This window comes from Cryptomeria japonica, chromosome 10 (assembly GCF_030272615.1).
Source record: "Cryptomeria japonica chromosome 10, Sugi_1.0, whole genome shotgun sequence".
Lineage (NCBI taxonomy): Eukaryota > Viridiplantae > Streptophyta > Pinopsida > Cupressales > Cupressaceae > Cryptomeria > Cryptomeria japonica.
The window spans coordinates 125,555,268-125,563,914 of NC_081414.1; the positions used below are offsets into that span (position 1 = coordinate 125,555,268).

At 38.9% G+C, this 8,647-nt stretch overlaps 1 pseudogene; it reads right to left on the bottom strand.

Annotated features, from left to right (window-relative positions):
• Positions 1-736: 736 nt before the first annotated feature.
• On the bottom strand, positions 737-4,736 carry LOC131858813 (UDP-glycosyltransferase 72B1-like; annotated as a pseudogene).
• Positions 4,737-8,647: the final 3,911 nt, after the last annotated feature.

An 8,647-nucleotide genomic window follows, 5' to 3' on the forward strand; every position in this document is an offset into this window, starting at 1 on the left:
AAATGGTACCCTAAATAATTTTAGATATGGCTTCCATGTTTCATCATGTCTGTATGTGCATGCCATGCTATACGCATTGATCACTTCATCGCTTGTCCTTAAACAAGCCAAAAAGCTTTCTGATCAGCTGTAGGTAGGGACCAATTCTATGCCCACTGCAATAGATACCTTATATATTTCGATTGAGTCAGTCCCATGTATCTCGAGTGTTGGTAGGTGAATGAATTTGTTTATTCAGCCGGCCCTATCTTTTATAGCTATTATAGAGGGGTGATGGGTTATAGTATTGTTTTTTATAAGAAAGGGTAAACATTTTTTATTTGATCAATCTATTTATGTGGTAAGTAGAGTATAGGATACTTTTTTATAGTTATTATAGAGGGATGTTTGATGATAGTATTGTTTTTTTCTTAAAGAAGGGTTAATCATTTTTGATGCAGAGCTATGAACTGGTTAAGTACATATGAGAGACCTCATCCTCATTTAAACATTCAACAATACCATCCTCAAAATTGATCTCAATTAATAATTACCTTCAAAACCAAATAATTAAATATTATTTTTAAATAACTAAATTATATAAATACCAATATCTCTATTTGTATATAAATAATTATACCTTTATAACAGTAAACTAAAAATTTATCCTCTACTCAACTGAATTAAGAATACAAACTGAAAAAACTATTTACTTTAAATTAAACTTTATAACCATAATCATTCTCTGTCTCTAAGCTCTCTGACAGACTTGACCTAAAAACTCTCTAATTTAGTAATAGACTTCTTAAACTTTAAAACGCCAGCATCATTTCAGGAAACGTTTGATGCTTTTATTCATAATGGTTTCACATACATGTATGATACTCACTCATACAGAAGAAGCAATCACTCTAAAAATAAAATACATCATCGCCCTTGCCCTGGTACAATGACACCATATCTCTGTGTTACCCAACTTTAGCGATTGACCAAATAAAACATATATCATTATTTAATAGTTAAAGTTGAGGCTGATAAATCTGCGGCTACACGGGCTGTGGCCTTGATTGTACTCCCTCCTTCCATGGCTGCCATCTTAGCCTGGTCCTTCAATTCCTTCATTTTCTCCCTCGCCTTTCTTCCCTCTTCTCCTTCCATCAATTCCCTCACCGATCTCTCCACTTGTTCTCTCCTCACAAATCCCTTGTTATCCATCTTCAAATCTATGGCTACGTTAAACTGCTTCACCAGTGTAACTTTGTTCATCCCCTGTTCGGCAGCAAAGAGGCCAAGCGATCATTGGGACTCCATGACAGACGCTCTCCAGCGTAGAATTCCACCCACAATGAGAAAGGAAGCCTCCGGTAGAAGGATGAGAAAGAACAGGTACTTGAGGGGCCCAATTAAGAACAAGAAGCCCACGGTCCCAGGTTCGACTCTTAAAACCCTCGGGTAAAAGTTGGGAAATGTCAGTTTCAAGAGAAGAAGAGTCCCCAGATTTGTACCCGCGCAGCACCCACAGGAATCGGTGGCTGCTGGTTTCGAGTCCAATTGCTAGATCTGTAATTTGCTCCCTCGAAAAAACGCCTAAGCTATCGAAGGAGGCAGGTGTTCGGATGTGAAGCCCAACAGTCACATGACTGTCTACCTTCCCCAGACTCTTCATTTCATATCTAAATATGATTATATAATGGCTGTGTGCAGCCCATGTAAGTTGAGTTGATTAATGAAGTGATTCCCTGCTTTGAGTGTGGATGTAGGTAAATTTGCCGAACCACGATAAATCGTGTGATGTCTTTTCTTATTGCTTTATTCTATTTCTGTTATTGTATTTTTCTCTACTCATTCTAATCTTTACAATTGGTATCAGAACCATGTTGGCTTGAGCAGAGATGGAGGAAAAAGGAGAAGGTAAGGTAAAACTTATAACTTCTATGGTCCATGTAAAACTATGCTTCAAGCGCCGCGTGCATTGGTGGGATGGCTGGAAGAAAGAGGGGGACTCAGTTGAAGAGGAGAATCCAGAGAAAGGAAAGGATGTTGGGATTCTTATTTGCTCTCCCCTTGAGCTAGCCTTGGCACTTATTGGCCAAATTGTTAATGGTCGGGAAGTTATTGGCATTCGTGTGGTGAAGGTTGAACGCCATGATAGTCCCTGTATAGACGCTGGAATTTTTGAGCAGAAAGATGCTGGAAAAGAGGTTGTTGTTGAAGAGGATGAATTCAAGAGATTGCGCAATGAAGAGTGTATGTCATCGGAGACCTAAGTTGATTCTGCTGTTGATTCTCGGGATGAGGAGGATGCAGATTGGAGTGTGGTAGCAGAGCAAGGAGGCCTGGGAGAAATTTTGGCTTTGGAAAGCTCTGCAGATGGAATGGCCTTGGAGAAGATGACGAGGCACTCCCATGACAATGTAAGACTCTTCCAGATTAGTACCGTGGATGCTTTGTGTTCGCTCACAATTTGCCAAGAAAATAGTCTGACAGTTCAATCTATTGCCCAGTCTGGGGACGAGGAGGCCACACAAGACGATAGCTCTGAAAAAGAGCCTATCGGTGTTTCTACTCGGGATGCAAAGAATGTGAGGCGTTGCGAGGATTCTGAATTTGAACCGTTGGAAGAAAATATGGTGACAAACTGCTTTAGCAGAATGATGTCAAGGGGAACTCTTATGCTGGCGGAATTCAGTGCTGTGGGAGGAAATGTCAGTTCCTCCTTTGTAGGGAGAATGTGGTCTCTATTGTTCGTAGAATCACCATGTTTTCCACATTTTCAGGGCCAATGGAATCACCTTCCTCTATGTGGCCATCAACACCTTTGGCAGACGAGTCCCACGCCCTCCCCTGCTGATATGAAGGATGTGTTGAACAAAGCAAATCTGCAGGTACCTAAGAGCAGTGCTCATGAGGAGGGGCGGTAGACTAACCCGAGCACACAAATGTGTGGGGTCTGCACACGCTACCTTGATACGCACTCCCCTCATGACCTCCATACTCATCCTCACGTCTCACATGAACATCGTGTCCACATTGCCCCTCCCGATGCAATCTTTCCTCTCTCGTCAGAACAAGGGATAACGTTTAATGTTTTCAACAATGGCTAGGCAAAATACATGGCTCCTCCCATCACAAGGGAAAAGGCTTCCATATTGGTAGCAAAGATAGCTTCCCACAAAGGGGGTAAGAGAGATTTCAAGCCCTGAAGATGACGGCAATAGTTTTTCCTTCCATTCCAAGGTTGAAGATCGTGGTCTGGGTCAACACATATTTTCTGAGAGAAACTTTGAGGCTAGGTGCAAGGCAAATGAACATAAATGTTTTGATTTTAAGAAGGATGCAAAGGAGATGGATCATTTTGGTTTGGATAAATTCCTAATGGAGGTGAAGAAAGCGATTAAAGTAGCATATGATGGTTTTATTGCCACAGATAGAGATGGATGTGGGATTACAGATGTGGAAGGTCTGTTACAAAGTATTTACAATGTGTATGAAGTTTTTGTGGTGAATCAAGAATGCCTCACTCAACAGAAGGAGAAGATAGAGAAAGATGACCGATTTTTCAATTTTCTATTACGGAGGAGCATCGATGATCTTAAGGATTCATTTCAGGATGAAGGGTTCATTTTAGAACCAATTAATGATCTTTTCAATGGTTTGGATATATTAGCTGTAGGAGTTCATTGTAATGTCATTCAATCTAACATGCTTTGGAGAAGATTAATCCGAAGTGTATGCGAGCAGTAGATCGCAAAGCTAAAATCTAGCAGTCTGGTTGTAATGTGAGTTTCGAAATGGAAGCAGGGTGTCACTGTGCATAGTTGTGCCAGTTGGCCTTCACGGGGGAGATTGTTGGGATGTGAAGCCCAACAATCACATGATTGTCTACCTTCCCCAGACTCTTCATTTCATATCTAAATATGATTATATAATGGTTGTGTGCAGCCCATATAAGTTGAGTTGATTAATGAAGTGATTCCCTACTTTGAGTGTGGATGTAGGCAAATTTACCGAACCACGATAAATCGTATGATGTCTTTTCTTATTGCTTTATTCTATTTCTGTTATTGTATTTTTCTCTACTCATTCTAATTTTTACAGCAGGCTGCTCATCCAACCATTTGAGGCAGGTGAAGTCTTGAGGAGTATCAGATTCTGTGAGCTGCAACAAGGGGCCTATTGGATACAGGGGAGGCGTTGCGGGGGTGCAGAGGGCTTTGATGGCTTCCTCCTCCAGCTCAGCAAAGGTGTTAATGAGAAACCCTGATGCTTCCTTCAAGCGGGTGGAATGGTGAACAAACCATTTAAAGGCGGAATTCGACCTGTCTTGAATGTGACTGGGCAGATCTCTGGCAGGAATCGGTGAGAGCCCCGGTACCTCCACTTCAAAATCGGCGTCTTTAAACGACACCTCAATGTTTGAGACAGAGTGTTGGGAGATGCATCATAAAACAAAGAACAGAAGCCGAGAACGAAATGAATAAATAAGTTGGCAAGTTCAGCTTGGCGCCAACGTCCAAGAGGTCAGTACAGAACGTATCTGTGACAAAGGCGGAGATGGGCGAAGACGAAAGCAAGGATCGCAGAGCATCTTCAATATGTGGCTTCGCTTTTAGCACGAACTTTGATACACGAGTAACCATGTTCAAGTCTTCCAGCTCGCCTTCATCGACGGTGATGTCAGCAATCTCTATAAAGCGGATATCCAGAGCAGAGGAGGCCAATCGTTCAAGCAGCGCGGGTTGCTGAGAAGTCCACATCTACTTGCTGATGATTAGGGTTACGGAGAAGCCATGAAGAGTGCACAGCCGCTTTACAAACTGAACTGATGGAATCAAATGGCCCATTGCTCCGCTCAGTGGGAAGATGGCGACATGAGGGTTTCCCATCAATGGCGGCATCAATTACAGAAGCTGAAACTGCAAATTTCGAGCAGAAATAAGAGATTTCACCCAAATTAGTAAGGCAAGTTGCGTATGGCTAAAGGGAGACAATGTTCTTCACAGCAACAGCTGAGCCAGAATTAATCTCAATCACGATAATTGGTGTTCTTGGTTGGAGGAAGTCACTGTGCTTTTAGTGAGGCCAGTCAGGATAGATAATTTAGAGACTAACCCCCTGTCCCCATGCGGCAGCTTAAGTGCATTATCTGCTTAAATTTAAGCAACTGATGTGTCCCCATGCAAATTTTTATTTAGGGAAATTGGATAAATTGGAATCTCTCCCTATTTTAGTGGAGTAGCTACTGCTTAGAAATTAAAAATAAGCTTTCAAAAAAAGGGGGGGCTGAAAATAAGCAACAACTGCTTATTGAGAAAAATGATATGTGGCTCCACAATTTTTTTTCCCTCTTTTTATGTTTCCATTTTTTTCTTTAAAATTTAGGTGAAAATTTATTATTATTAAAGATTATATTAAAAATACAATTTAAAATAACTGCTTGTTTTTATAAGCAGTAAAATTCAACTTTCATGGGGCCACCAGCTCCACAAATTGCTGCTAAAAAATTTGAGCAGCAGCTGCTAGCCAAAATAAGCTAAGCAGCCGCATGGGGACCTGCCCTAACCCCATGTCCCCTTGCAGCTGCTTAAGTGCAATTTATGCTTAAAATTAAGCAGCTAGAGTGTTCCCATGCAAATTTTTAATTAAGAGGAAAGGATAAATTGGAATCTTTTCCTATTTAAGTGGAGCAGCAGCTGCTTAAGACTTAAAAATAAGCTTTGAAAAAAAGAGGGGGCTGGAAATAAGCAGCAACTGCTTATTGAGAAGATTGACATGTGGCTCTCCAAAACAATTTCCCTCTTTTGATTTTTTTCCAATTTTTTCTCCACAATTTATGTGACCAATTAGAATTAAATATTTCTTTTAATAATGCAATTTAAGATGACTGCTTATTTTATAAGCAGCATAATTTTACATTCATGGGGCCATCAGCTCCACATATTAATGCTAAAAAAATTGAGCAGCTACTGCTAGCCAAAATAAGCTAAGCAGCCGCATGGGGCCCTGCCCTAAGTTGCCGAATTGTAGAGGGGCTCAAAGAACCATAGAATTGTGGGGGGCGCTTTTCCGTTGATAAATCGTTCCCGCTGCTTGCCGCCCCATAGAATTGTAGTATTTTAAAAATAATTGTAATAAAATGAGAATTCATGATATATAATGTGTGTATATATAAAACCCAAAAGCTATATTGATTTAAGAGTAACATGTTATAATGAATATATACAATTTCTTCTTTAAATTGTATGATAAATAATTTAGTTCAAGATTTGTTGTGTTAGAAGTGTAAATGACGAAGAGCGAATAATGTTTGTGCAAAGGAACTAAATAAAACAGAGAACAAAAAGAATAAACTAGACAAAGGAATTTATAGAGTTTCACCATAATTGGCTACGTTCACTTTATAAGCTAGGGAATGATTTTATTAATCACTGTTTTGTACATCAAATCACAACAACAAAAGAAACCTCTAAGTTTACTTAGACACAATAGAAAAGGAAAAATACAAACAACCAAAAGTCTTGGAGGGAAAACCAATATGACCATTGGGCTTCACAATACCAGCAATCTCCCACTTGAAGTCCAATGACTGCTGCAACAAACATTGCCCTACTTTGAAGATATTGTCAGAGCTTGACAATGCTGAGAGAAGTCCTACATAAGTCAAACTTCTCTCTTTGTACCACCTTTGTCAATGCATCAACGGGGTTCTCCTTAGAATAAATTTTTGCAACTTTAACTTGCCTTCCTCTAGGACACTCCAAATGAAGTGGTGATGAATGTCAATATGCTTAGTTTGACTATGAAATGTAGTATTCTTACTCAAATAAATAGAACTGTTGCTATTACAAAACAAGGTGAAAGAACATTGTTTATGTCCTAACTCACTTAGCAATCGCTACAACCAAATCATCTCCTTTGCTCCTTTAGTGAGGGCCATATATGCCTCAATACTATAAAGTGTAACCTCTTGTTTCAATCTAGAGACCCAGCTGATTGTTGCAATCTAGAGACCCAACTGATCACCGCCCTGACAAGTGTAAGAGCATAAACTGTGGTGGATCTCCATTTGTTCAAATCTTTGGACAAATTGGAATCCACAAAACCTTGTGAATGTATGCCACTCCCTCCAAAATGCAAAGCATAATGTGAAGTACCTTTCAAATATCTCATGATCCACTTCACCGCATCCCAATGAGCTTTTCCTAAATTGCTCATAAATCTACTAACAACTCCCACTGCATGAGAAATATCAAGTCGAGTACAAATCATGGCATACATGAGATTGCGAACTATGAAAGAATATGGCATGCCTTTTATAAAGTCTTGATCTTTCTATGTCTTGGGACACATAGTAGAGGATAAATGAAAGTGATCAGCTAAAGGAGTACCAACAACCTTGGCATCCTTCATTCCAAACCTGTCCAAAAGCTTGTTAAATTACTCTGCATGTTGAGATAATCTATTTCTTTCTTTTATCTAGCTAGGATTATAGAAATTCCAAGTATTTTCTTCGCTGCTCCTATGTCTTTCATTGCAAAACGTTAAGCCAAGTTTTGCTTCAATTCACAAATTATTTGCATGTTAGTTCCGGTTACTAACATGTCATCAACATAAAGTAGCAATAACACAAATTCACCATTAACAAGCTTCTTGTAATAAACACATGGGTCAAATTTGTAGTGGATGTGATTATCAGCCATAAAGCTATCAAGTTTGTGTAGAACAAAACTAAATAAAATGGGAAGAGTCGAGAAAATTAGAGGAAGTGATGTTCGCAATGGAGGAGTGTTTATCCAATAGTAAGATTGAGCCCCTATACCTACTTCTTCACATTTATCAAAGAAAAAGGAAAATTAAGAAAGAGAATTAAAAATTCACATGAAATAATAATGGAGGCTAAGTATTTCTTTCAAAGTAAAGGTTCCATATAATGGTTTAAAAAGCCATTGCATTTAAACAAAACTTTAACATGGATAATTTTTCAAAGAATAAATGATATAAACTTGGAAACTTGACTTCACATGTGGTATTTCTTTCCTCTCTCATGCAAAGAATAATAGGTAGCAACAATAACCTTCATAATGAAACCATCAATTGAATCTATAAAATACTTTATCTATTTAAATAATTTCCCAATGCTTGCCATCAGAACGAGATCAAAAAGATTTAGTTTAATAACCTCTCAGAAATCCTTGAAGAATTCAATAGGAAACCCATTAGGACCTGGAGTTATTTTTTTCATATGAAAAACAACTTCCTCCAATTATAGCATCAATATGGGCCAAAGTAGGGTCTCATTCATCTCAAAAGAGACTAAAGAAGGGTTGTTTAGAATCAAATTCTCTCCTTCTCTAGAAAGGGGAGAGTCCTTTATAAAAACAATAGAGAAAAATTAAGAACCCTTGTGGGAGATCTCTCCCAAAGTAGAAAGTTGAATCCCATTTGAGGATTCTAGGGATGTAATAAGACTTCCACCTCTTCCAGCCTTAGTAGAGTTGTCAAAGAAAGAAGTATTTATGTCCCCTTCTTGCAACTAATCAATATGATATTTTTTCTTCCAAATTTTCCCCTCTTATAGATCCCACTCCAACTCCTTAGTAGCTTCTACCTCCTCTCAATTCAAGTCCACTATTAAACCATAATCTTTAATTTGGTGAGTGATAGAACC